This window comes from Eptatretus burgeri, chromosome 6 (genome assembly GCF_056783735.1).
Source record: "Eptatretus burgeri isolate ZD-2024b chromosome 6, Ebu_testis_v1, whole genome shotgun sequence".
Taxonomy (NCBI): Eukaryota; Metazoa; Chordata; class Myxini; order Myxiniformes; family Myxinidae; genus Eptatretus; species Eptatretus burgeri.
The window spans coordinates 38,172,369-38,186,057 of record NC_140966.1 but is presented as its reverse complement, the minus strand read 5'-3'; the positions used below and the strand labels follow the sequence as shown (position 1 = coordinate 38,186,057).

The 13,689-nt window shown below is 45.3% G+C and overlaps 1 pseudogene across 1 annotated transcript in view; it reads right to left on the bottom strand.

The window, feature by feature from the left end:
• The window catches only part of LOC147024571 (cytochrome P450 2J2-like), a 94,966-nt pseudogene that overhangs the window by 26,203 nt on the left and 55,074 nt on the right, over nucleotides 1–13,689 (bottom strand). The window contains exon 6 of the transcript XR_015059654.1: nucleotides 9,795–9,902. The product of XR_015059654.1 is annotated as a cytochrome P450 2J2-like (transcript). The remainder of the gene's footprint in view (nucleotides 1–9,794; nucleotides 9,903–13,689) is intronic.

Sequence of the window (13,689 nt, the reverse complement as noted above, 5' to 3'; positions counted from 1 at the left end):
TTTACTGAACCGGGCCAGCACCAACCAACAAGAGGATCTCTTCCTTGTCCTCCTCTGCCCCTCCCCCGCTCCCGGCGTGACTCACCCCCGTGCCCGCACAACCGCGGGTGGGAGGGAGTTGCTTACATCATGAATCACGGGACGGGAGGGCTCTTCTTCCTCTTCCCAGAAGAGGGGGAGGGTCGGCTTCCTTTGTGTTGTGATCGCTCCATAACTATTAAATTAAATCACAGCGCATTTAATCGATTTCTGCAAATTAAACAATGGAAGGCGAGCTATCTATAGAACATGCACTTATCAACATAACTGAGCGAAAGGAACCTGTATGTTGAGTGTGATCGAATTCCAAATTTGTAACACTACCCCCTCCCCTTTTTACAGACTCGTCCCGAGTCATCAAATTTTCGTGTGACCAGCATGTGTAAGTTTTCCCCTAGTACGTTTTACCTTCGGATCCCTGAGTGCGACATTTCTTCATACGCGTCCAAAAAATAAATAACCTAATGCGCTGCGTAACTAATTAAACAAACTCTCACAGACTCATTCGGACAACTTAACTAAAATTGCATGTGCTAAAACAAACATGCAGGCGGGGGTTCACGTATTTACAATTTTTGCTTAACTTATTACATTACACTAACCATGACCCAGGAACTGTGATCTGTGAAAGGGAAAAGGCAAAAGTCATTGCAAAGTCATTGGTGCAGGGGAATGGATGGAGATGGTCGCAAAACACAAAAATGGACTGGATGCACAGGCTGCCTGCAGGGCAGTCCTTGCAAAACTGGATGATCCTGGCGCACATGGTAATGAATGACACAGGGGCAAATGCAAACAAGGGCTAGCAGGCATGGGGTCATGGCAGAGGCAGGCAAAGAAGGCATGGCAAGGCAAGCTCATGCAGAACAGGTGGCTGCAGCACAACAGGCCAGCAGGTGAAGCTGGCAGGCCTCTGGTGTGGTTCCATCAGGTCTGGAGAGAGTGTGGTGGTGCCGGCCGCTCTGACGGCGGGCTCGGACCTAGCCTACTGTCTCCCCCCCACTCTATCGCCTTTGCCTGTCTCTGTCCATACCCACTCCCTTAATTTTCAACACAACAACAAAATTTAGCCCCTCTTATTTTGTTTCCCTTTTATAATTGTCTCCCTAACCCCCTTTATCGTCTTTGTCTGGCTAACCTATCCTGTCAACCTAGCCTACTCCCAACCCCTACGTTCCCTCTTTGGAGGGGAATAGGGAGAGACTAATGTCCTGTCTGGAGGCCCAACGGAGCCTCAGAATGGCCTCCTCAGAGTTCAGCGATCTACCAAGGTGAGTCCAGCGGCCTACAACGAGCGAAGGGATGGATGGTGCGAAGGGGTACATCTCCTATCTACCCTAACATTCATTAACCTGAAACTACCCCAGGGCTTTCCAAAAACGCCTCACACTTTAAAACTATCGGTTCTAAAAACCACGATTCCCCGTCGCCTGTGTTGGTGTCCATTATAAATTTGGGCCTTGCCCTCAAATTTTCATTCGTGCCCTTGCACAATTTCCTGGCTGGGCAGCGTGGCTCAACTGGCAGGAACTCCCCCTCTGCCGAACTCTAACCATGGCACCCCCAGGCCCGCAGGCTGCCTCCGAGCCTACCAGCTCCCTTAAATGCGGGGGGTTGCCCTCTCTGGCATTGCCCCCCTCCGATGCCCACGTGACATGTTGGTACCCCGGGTCCCTTTCCGAGTGTCGCCCGTGCCCACTACACTATCCCGGCCCCTCTTGGGCCCTTGGCCTACTCTGGCCGACTAGTCCGGTGCCTGGGGTGCCCTCTTAACAAATACTCACTGTTCAACAGCCACGCTCCCAGCCGGGCCATGAACTCCTGCACCCCTCCAAACGGGTTTCGTGCCTTCTCTCGACACCAACAACAAAACGGCCTCCTTTTTGTAAATTTGGATAACCACTAACTAACATTAAACTGATCCTGGGGTCCCTTGGGTGGGAATCACTCCTCCCCCCAATCAGTCATCGCACCATGCATACCACATTCGCTCCACTCACACACTTGGGCCCGCTGTTCCACACTCATTCCTCACCATGTTTCAATCCATTTTTCAACTCACATCACTGAACACTGCCATTCTTCTCACTAAATCCCCTAGCTACCTCGTGCTCCCTCGTCATCCCTTAAACTCACGCACGTTACTTTTAACACTACGTAGCTAAGCTACATCCCCTCTACACACTCAATGTCTGTCCATGTCTTCAAAATCCAAAAATCCCATACTCTAAATCTATCCTAAAATCCCTCTAACTAATCCATTCCACAGGCTCCATGAGGAACAACCCATGTCCCCATGAAGCCGGTCTAACTAACTCTAACCCATCCCCCTAACTAGTGGTCTTTCTGTGCCTCCAAGCAAGGGGGTCTCCTACCCCTTGATCAGGGCTCCTGTATACCCGAAACGGCGAGGCTTGCTTTTCTCTCTCTTTTTTTATGCGCACCAGCGCGGCAACTCACAAACTGCGCTCTTTTCCCGTGACGTCATGGGAGCTGTTCGTGCTTCGCGCTCCTTGTCCCTTCTCGGACGGTAACATCTGGCAGGGATTTCCCTTCTGCCGAATTCCAACCATGCATGCCGCGACATCACCCTGCGCATCCCAAGCAGGCCTCGCGTTTCGATGTGTTCCCCACGCGAGCACATGTGCTCTGCTCGTCCGTAACCCGTGCCGCGGAATCCCCGATGACGTCACTCGCACCTCGTAACCGCGCGATTTCTCGCGCAAGCCGGGGCACGTGTAACGCATCGGGGAAACCACTTTGCACGCTCTGCGAACAGAATGTGCGACGCAGGCCACACGGAGCTTTACATACATGCTCGCCTGGAGAACCCATCCGATCCAAATTCATATTTCCAGCCAAGTTTCTGTCCGTCCGCGGGATCGGCTTACATCCACCGCGTGCGTTTCCAGACCGGATTTCACTCAAGCAGGCGCGCATGCGGCAGCCTCGTGCGAAGCACAGCACGGACCCTGCGCGCACTGCTGTGCGAATCCGGCACGGTCTTCGAAACAGCTACGGCCGCTACACGGCCTTTGCCCCTCATCTGGCGCCGTCTTCGTCGCCATTCAACACCCGCTCTCCCTCGTGCTATGACGCTTACACACCTCGACATGACACTTTTACTCGGACACGCGGTTGCGTGTTCTCGCATACCAACCGTCATCTCCCTATCATACCGCGATCTCACACATGCGGTTCCTCTTACACACGGCCTTTCACCCACGCTATGTGCGCGTTTCAACATGCATTTCGCCACACTCGTAAGCACACACACCGGGACAATCGCACTGGGGATCCGTGCTACCACAAGTGCTCCCGGGGCCTCCATACCCCCCAAGCTCCACGTGTACCAGTTCACAGCACTCGCCCCCGTACCTCGTTTGGCACGACTGGACCCACCTGGTCGCGATCTGCTTCAAGGGGGGCATATTCCCTCCCCTTGTTCCTGAAGGAGGCTATCCTGCTGCTTGTACCGGGCCACGAAACATTCCCCGAGCTCCCCCTCATTGTCCCTCGCTAACTCCATGTGTGTGTGTTCGTCTTTAGTTTCTTTTAATTCCTGCGTCTCCGTCGTTGTCACCTCTACCTCCTTTAATTTCTCCGTCACTTCGTTTATTACCTCCGTTTCTTTCTGGCTCCATTTTCCTTCCCATTTGAGTCGTTCTTCCTCTCTGAGCCCCCTTAGTTGTTCGTTATCTTTCTGGAGCTTTTCCATCTCTGTGGACTCCAACTTTGCTCTCTCCTTGAGTTGGTTAATTTCAAATTCATATCGTTTTTGTTTTCTACCCCAACGTCTCTCATGTTCTTCATTCTCCAATCTCATCGTTTCTTTCAATTGGCTGATGTCCTTTTCCTGTTTCATTCGTTGTTCCTTCACTATCTCCGCGTACTTCAACCTTGCTTTCTCCTTTAATTGTTCTTGTCTTTCTTTTTTAATTTCTTTCATTCCTTGTTCTTTTTGTTTCTTTGCCCACTGTCTCTCTTGTTCCTCATTCTCCAATCTCGTCGTTTCCTTCATTACTCTTTCTTGCATCTCATTCTTTAATCTTGCCTTGGCTTCTAACTGTTCGATCTGCACAGTGTGGTTCCTTAATGTTTCATTCTCCATTCTCTTTCTTTCCTCACTTAACATCCTCAGTTCGTTTTGTAATTTCGTCTCTTTGTTTTGATGTTTCCGAATCTCACAAGTTTTTTTCCCCAAAATTCCTCTCTCGCCTCCTCACCTCTTTTGCATGCTTGCTTTCTCCTTTCATCCGTTTTCTTACCGTATTCCTCTAGTTGTTCCAGATATTTATCTGTTCTTTCTCTCGTCTGTTCTCGGATTTCTCTTATCCAATTGCCTAATCTTACCTCTTCCTTCAGTTGTTTCAATTCCAAATCGTGTTTCCGTTTTTCCTCTTCCAGCTTTTTCCATTCTTCTTCCAGTTGTGCCTGAAGCTTGCCAATGTTCGCCTGCCTCGCCCACGTGGTTTGAATCGGTGGTTGGGAGCCCCCGCCCTGTGTTATGCCGTTTGTTGTGCTCTTAATAGCAACCCGCTCCGTGTTGCGCTGAGGTGCGGTCACGCAGCTATTTTGCGACTTTGAGTTTGTTTGCCGGCAAAGTTCATGCTCAGGCTGCTCCAAACTGACGACAATTCGTTGTGGGGTTGTAATAAAAAGAACCGTCCCGGGCCATGGATTCTACATTAAAACATAATCCCTCCTGCCCCCGCTCGCCTTGAGCTGCCATTTTGCGTATCGAAAATAAAAAATTTCAACGTTCGGAATTTAATGGAACCGGAGGGTCGCCTCGCACACCCTTGATCCGGTTCCGTTAATTTAGTTTGGAGAAGGATGAATTTGAATCCCACGTCCTGACAACAGTGTTGTCGATTTTCGCCCGTTCGGCGTGCGCACGACCTTTTAAACCCAATGCAGGCCGTGCGTGCACCGAACGCGCAATCCGGTCGTAGCCTCCGGAGCAACGCCGAAACCCAGCTACGGGTGTTGTTAACCACACCATAGATCAGCCAACTCTTCTGTCTACGCGCTACAGGGTTGATCGCCGAATTATCGATGTACCTAATTATTCGCGCAGACAGAAATTCCGGGGATCAACACCTCGTCGGAGCCTGCATGAAAACGAGCCACTTTAAGCAGCTCGTTCCGTTTGCGATTGCTGAGCGGTTATATATCGCTAAGCGCCGTCGGACCAGATGTACGTTTTATCGGCTTATAAACAGCCAGCTAACATTCCGAACGCTCCATGGCAGTCAATGTGAGGAAGGGACACAACGAGCAGGTGACATTTAACAATGGGGACATTTATTTCCATATACAGGCATGCAATGGATGGGGGGATGGGGAAAAAGACACGAGCAAAAACCTACAGCCGAGTTCTATTATGAAATGTAAAGCAAATACAACACAGGCACTTAACAGTTTCCTACTTATTAGACGGGTCCACGGACACTCGTACGCACACACACACACCCAAGAAATGGTGGCTGATGCCTTTAATAAGGACTTCAACTCGGAGGACAGATGAGCTGAAACCCAGAACCTATCTCGAACCTCTCCACCTCGTGTGGTCTTCAAGCTGTTCAGACCCGAGCTCCAGCGAGAGCGAGCTGGATCCAATCGCCGTGAGCCGCGATCCTTCCCGAGCTCCAGCAAATCCTCTCGCGCTTCCAAACATGTGCTGGTGAGATGAGGCATCGATCCTTCCCGTCGATGCGTCGCTTCCTCGAAGAACCACCTCCAAGATGAGGCCAAGGAGTCGCACAAAGCTGGGAACCAAGCGGAGAAAAAAGAGCTCCGAGCCGAGCAACCAGCTCAACTCTCTTCCGATGAACAAAGCCTCTCACAACACGAACCAAAAAAAGAAGCAACCACCAGCGGCTCGAGCGGAACAACCAGCTCAACTCTCTTCCGATTAACAAAGCAGCCGACTCTCTTCGACGAACCAAGCCAGAGCCCAAAAAGCGAACCGAGCCAAGCAGAACCCGAAGGCCTGCTAAACAACCAAGCCCGAACCCGAGCCAAGCCGAAGCAAAAAGCTAACTGAACTGGGTTAGCACCAACCAACTAGAGGATCTCTTCCTTATCCTCCTCTGCCCCTCCCCTGCTCCTGGCGTGACTCATCCCCCGTGCCCACACAACCGCGGGTGGGAGGGAGTTGCTGACATCATGAATCATGGGACGGGAGGGCTCTTCTTCCTCTTCCCAGAAGAGGGGGAGGGTCGGCTTCCTTTGTGTTGTGATCGCTCCCTAACTATTAAATTAAATAACAGCGCATTTAATCGATTTCTGCCCATTAAACAATGGAAGGTGAGCTATCTATAGAACATGCACTTATCGACATAACTGAGCTAAAGGAACCTGTATGTTGAGTGCGATCGAATTCCAAATTCGTGACAATATATATATATATATATATATATATATATATATATATATATATATATATATATATATATATATATATATATATATATATATACACATACATACACAATCGGATCGTGCTATTCATGGATTCACTATTCGTGGACCCCGCATATTCACGGGTCATATAGTGAGACATCCTTCTACATTCATGCTTCGCATATTCGTGTTTTTTTCAATTGTTGATTAATTTTTTATAATTAAAAAAAATGTTTTAACACTTCAGAACTGGTCTCCTATATCCACCTGGGAAATTTGAAATCAGCCAACATGACAGCATTACATAAAAAAGGTGCAAAAACAGATCGCCTAAGCTACAACCCAATTAGGTTACCATACATCCAATCATCACCAAGGTCATGGAATCAATCATCGCAGTTGACAGAAACTCGTTCCTTTTCTACAACAGCCTCATTACAGATCAACAATTTGGATTCAGACCTGGTTACTCTACCTTGGACATGCTTCTTCCACTCTCCCAACAATCGATGGAGGCCCTCAATATCAGACAGAAGATCAGGGCCGTCTACTGCTGGACATATCTTGAGCATTTGATACAGTCTGGCATCCTGCCTTTCTCTTCAAACTGTCTGCCGATGGAATCAAAGTCCAAGTCCACTTTGAATTCCCGTACTGACTTCATCCACTCTCAAAGAGAACGTGGGGCTCTCAATGGAACCCATTCATCTCCTGTCCCGGTTAAGGCTGGAGTGCCCCAAGGCTGTGTTCTAGACCCCATATTATTTGTAATCCTCATCAATTATCTGACTGACTCTCTGGAAAATCCTCCTTATATATTTGCTGATGACTTCACTCTCTGCTATGACATGCCTCATCATTCTGACAGAGAGGCAGCAGCCTCTCTGTCTCTGTCTACTTTCACCCTCTGCTCTGCTGATGGGTTTTTTTTTCCCCTTTCTCCTGCTGTTCCCTTTATGTTGTGTCCTGATTCGGTTTGTGTCATCGCTCTTCCAAGAGACTGAACCACAAAAAAAAAAAAAAAAAATTCCTCAACATTTTCCAAGAGGGTATTCCCCACAAATGGTGAGGTCTGACATTATGTATGTATTTATATATACATATACATAAAGGAAAAAAAGTACATGTGCAGATCAGGAATTGAATGAAGCTCCTGTGGAAAACCATACCAGTGCTCTGCCACCTGAACTATCTGAGAAGCCCACAAGCTAAATTCGCAATTCTCCCACATATAAATGCGACTCTTTTTTCCCCTCCTGCTTCCAGGGCACTCACTGCCAACCACAGGAGCATCAAGGGCCTGTCCACGAGAGGGTCTTCCCCCCCCTGTGGGGGGCAAAATCCATGACCGCTATTATTCACCACAGGGGGTGAAGTAACACAATTATAAACCAGAAAAAGACGTCATGAATTTAGAAAGGGATTAAAATATATTCAATTCAAATCAAATGGAAGACCAAATAGGTGCAGTCCTGCATTGGAGTAATCAGAAGGAATCCGAACAAGCAGAAAGCAAAGATGAAGTCATCAGGAGGAACCTGGATAGGATTCATTTTGCAGCTGCTATCCCTCTACCCTCAAACTCATCCAGGCACAGCCAAGTGAGCCATATTTAAAATAAAATAAAAAAACCCATATCAAAAAATTCAATAATTCTGCCTGCCAGACCATGCATCCAATCAAGTTGAAATTTAAAATATTTATTGACAATCAATACTAGATTATAAATGTGAAGTTTCATGTCGATTAATTACGTGGTTCCAGAAAAAAAACATTATTTAATATTTTTCTTCAATCCAATATAGCTGCCAAATTATGGGACCGATCAATTATTCCTCAACAAACTTGTCCACCCATGGCTTTGGGAAAATTTTGTGAAGTTTCCCCCTCGCTCTGTCCGGCCAATCTGGAGAAGAAAATTTTCATAGGTTTTCGGGTAAATCCAATATGGCTGCCAAACAATGTGACCAAGATGACATCATATGTGTGAACCTTTTGTTCCTCATGGATACGTTATTCATATATATATATATATATATATATATATATATATATATATATATATATATATATATATATATATATATATATATATATATATATATATATATATATATATATATACATATATATATATAAATATATATACATATATATATATATATATATATATATATATATATATATATATATATATATACATATGGATATATATATATATATATATATATATATATATATATATATATATATATACATATATATATATATATATATATATATATATATATATATATATATATATATATATATATATATATATATATATATATACATATATATATACATACATATGGATACATATGGATATATATATATATATATATATATATATATATATATATATATATATATATATATATATACATATGGATAAATATATATATATACTTATATATATATATATATATATATATATATATATACATATGGATATATATATATATATATATATATATATATATATATATATATATATATATATATATATATATATATATATATACATATGGATATATATATATATATACATATATATATATATATATATATATATATATATATATATATATATATATGTATATATACATATGGATATATATATATATATATATATATATATATATATATATATATATATATACATATGGATATATATATATATACATATATATATATATATATATATATATATATATATATATATATATACATACATATGGATATATATATATATATATATATATATATATACATATGGATAAATATATATATATATATATATATATATATATATATATATATATATATATATATATATATATATATATATATATATATAGATATATTGTTACAGCTGTGGAAATTCACAGAACACCATTCAGGCTTCCCCAAGATCAGTTATGTCGATAAGTCTGTGTTCAGATAGATTTCCCCACCGATGTCTAAAGGGCAATTATTCGTGTACCTCGGCTGTGATCTTTGAGGTAGTGTTTTTCTTTTGCTATCGTTATTTTGGACCAACCGCATTTCAACCACCACAACCACCTTCTCCACAACCACCTTCACAACAGCCACCTTCTCCACAACTGCCAACGAACAACGGCCTTCTCCACAAGCGCCAATATCCCCACAGACAACGAACAGCCACCTTCTCCACAACCGCCTTCACAACAACCACCTTAACCACAACCGCCCAACCACACCACCATCACGACCACCACAAAACGCCAGCCACGCCACCATTACCACAACCAGCATAACCACAACCGCCACCGCGTTCCCACCTCGGCACACGGTTGCGAGACGCCTGGCATTCGTCGAGGAAAGCAGACAACGGCCCCCACCTCCCAACGAATAACATCTGCGCCGGCCAACGCAGCAGGAGAATAACCCTGCGAGTGGAACAAAAACCAACGAAAGCTATGAAAACAAAGGCAAAAGAAAGGCCCTGATTCAGGAGAAAAAACGCCCTTCTTCTGGAAGTTTCCCACGCGTGCTGGAAGAAGGGGCAGGAGGCGAGGGCGGGCGGAGCTCGAGATAAAAGGGCGCGCTGAATGCAGTGTGTTGTGTGTTGTGCGTGGAGGAGAGGGAAGAGAGTTGTGTCAGAGTTGTGGGCAGTTGTGTGGAGCCGCGCTGTGAGCTGGATCAGCCTGGAGTCTGGAGTCTCTGCAGTCGGCGAGGAGCTGGAGAGATCGGAGCACAGCGGAGCCAAGGCGCGCGGCCTGCCGTACCGTGCCTAACCATGGGTCTCTGGAGAGGGGACGTCGAAGGTTGCCCAAGCAAGTCACCACGAGGGTGAAGGTAACCCGCCCGGCCTCTCAGAGCCTTTGCGGTCGACACAGCTTCGTGCTCATAAAGACCCCAAGCGGTCCAGTCTACCCCCCTTGTCTTTGATGGGGTTTTTCCTTGTTTCTTTGCATGAACGTTGTGGCGCCATGTCCTTAAGTAAAACCTGTTGTTAAGTGCATGTGTGTTCATAATACATAGACGGTGGTAGCTCTTTTGCATGCGTGCTTTTGTTTTGCCTTGCTTGATCGCATAATTTCATGCGTGCTTCTGTTGATTGCTGATTGCATACATGCATGCCTGCATACATGCCATTGTCAATAAATGTGCTTGTTATCTTGCCAAAACAAAGTTTTTGCAAGATGTGTTAATCAGCTTGTATGTTTTTTTTGTTTGTTTGTTTATTTGTCTGTAATCGCGTATAAAAAATTCTGCAGAGCACCGTTATCATCGGAAATTTTTGTAACCGCATATCAGAGGCCTATAGAGGTCCCTTTCAGTGCACAAAATTTTGAAGGTCAAGGTCAAAGGTGAAGGTCACTTTGGCGCAAATCAGGGGAGTCGACGAAACCCTTATTTTTTAGTAATTTTGATCGGATCGTCTTCAAACTTCATGGGAATATAGTTCATGGTCTGGCGCTCAGCTGTTTAATTTTTGGTGGCGATTGGTCTTGACCTTCATATGTTTTTTTTTTTATTTGGTCTGTAATCACATATAAATCACTCTGCAGAGCACAGTTATCATTGGAAATTTTTGTAACTTCGCATATCAGAGGCCTATAGAGGTCCCTTTCAGCGCATAAAATTTTGAAGGTCAAGGTCAAAGGTCAAGGTCACTTTGTCGCAAATCAGGGGAGTCGACGAAACCCTTATTTTTTGAGTAATTTTGATCGGATCATCTTCAAACTTCATGGGAATACAATTCATGGTCTGGCGCTCAGCTGATTAATTTTTGGTGGCGATTGGCCTTGACCTTCATGGTTAGCGCCTCAGGTCAAACATATTTGACCCCAAGGTCAAATTTTCAAGTTTTAGGAACCATATCGTGTAGTACCTCAAATTGAACACCTCGATGAGTGCTTTCTAGATATGTCAAGCTTGAGACATTATGACATCATTTGGTGACGTTATGAGGCAAAAGCACATTTTTCATGGTTACTCTGTAGAACGATTCTCATCGGAATCTCTCGTAGGCAGATATTCCTCAAGGAGTCGCTCTTGGTGGATAGCAGCTCTGTTCACCTCAGTGTGACCTTAAAGAAGTCACAGGTGGTCACCTTTTGGCAAGATATGGGTCACCCTGCGGGTGACATTGGTTTATTTGAATGTTGACCTGTTCGTTGCGTCCTTTCCCTCATTGAGCTGCCGTATTGAGTTCGGAATAAATAGTTGGTTGTTAAATAACCGATACTAGAATCTGGTCCAACAGGGCATCGCGATAATACCCCGCTCGGTTGTCCCAAAATGGGGCGAGCTGCTTAAGCGGCTCGTTTCCAAGCAGGCCCCGTTGAGGTACAATCTCTTGGTAGTCTGCCCGCGCGATTAATTAGGTAAATCGACGATTCGGCGATTGGACCCTGTAGCGCGTGGGTAGAGTACGGACAAGGTTGTGGTGTGGTTAAAAACACACCCGTGGCTGGTTTTCGGCGTTAATCCGGAAAGCCGCGACTAGATTGTCCGTTCGGTGGGCGAGGGCGGCCGCTATTGGCTAAACGCAGCTGCCCACACGCTGGCGGGCGGAAATCTGTAACAATATATTTTTATATATATATATATATATATATATATATATATATATATATATACATATATATATATATATATACATATACATATATACATATATATATATATATATATATATATATATATATATACATAGATATATATGAATACATATACATATATATTGTTGTGGTTTCCGCCGCTTTCGGTGTGCAGATGACCGTTCTAGCCAAATCGCAGTCGCGCGCCCACTGAAGGCCGCAATCCAGTCGTGACTTTCCGGACCAACCCCGAAATCCAGTCACGGATGCCTTAACACCTCATAAACTAGCCAATTCTTCTGTCCACGTGCTACAGGGTCGATCGCCGAATTATCGATGTACCTAATTATTCGCGCGAACAGAAATACCAGGAGTTTATACCTCGACGGGACCTGCACGAAAATGAGCCGCTTAAGTGGCTCGTTCCGTATGCGAGGCCGAGCGGTTATATATCGCCAAGTCCCATCAGACGAGATTATTACGTTTATCGGCTCTAATTAGCCAGTTAATTCCCCGAACGCACCATAGCAGTCAATGAGGAAAGGGACGCAACGAGCAGGTTCACGTTCAAACAATGGGTATTTATTTTTACACGTAAGCAGTCAATGAATAGGGATAGGGGAAAAGACACGAGCAAAAGCCTATAGCCGAGTTCTATTTCATTTACAGCACGCACTTAATACAATTCTACGTAAAGACAAGGCGCCACAGACTTTCATACAAAAACCCAAGAAAGAAAAGACACAGGCTCGTAAGCCTTTAATATTCCTCAGGGCCGGCATGACCGAAGGGGCTCCGAGAGGCCGGGCCGGTTAGCTTGCCATTGTGGTGGCGACTCGACGGGCTTTTGTTTGGCAACCCTCGATGTCTGTCTCTCTGACTCATTGCCAATGCGGCAGCGGTTGTAATGGCGGCTTGGTTGGTCTAGGGCCTGGCAGCGCGACCGACTTTCCACGGCCGTCTCCTCGACTTGGTTGGTCCAGGGCCTGGCAGCGCCCCCGACTTTCCACGGCCGTCTCCTCGACTTGGTTGGTCCAGGGTCTGGCAGCGCGCCCGACTTTCCACGGCCGTCTCCTCGACTTGGTTGGTCCAGGGCCTGGCAGCGCGCCCGACTTTGCACGGCTGTCTCCCCGCCGACTCCAACGAACTGCCTTCCAACTGTCTCAGCTGCTCTCTAACCGCCAACCGACTGCTCTCCAACCGCCAACCGACTGCTAGCTTCACCACCAACTCACCAACTGCTTTCTCGGCACCCAATGCAGCTTTTTATCGGGTCTGGGGCATTCGCCCCTCCCTCCCCAGCGCGCGGGGGAAAAATCCAGGAGTGATCAGGCTTGCATCTTTTTAGTAACCGCCATCCCTGTTTACGCCGTTGTGAGGGACCCGTCCCAACCGTCAATCCTGTTTTCGTCCCAGAATATCGGGGCGGAAGTTGTTGAGTTGTTGTTTATTTGAAATAAAAGATAGAACAGAATAACGGCTCACTCAAAGATTCACAGCCCGGCACACAAATAAATCCCTTTATACATCGGTGGGGAAATCTAACCTGGAACACACACTTATCGAAATAACTGATCTCTGGGGAACCTGAATGGTGGTTTGCGAATTTCCACAACCGTAACAATAT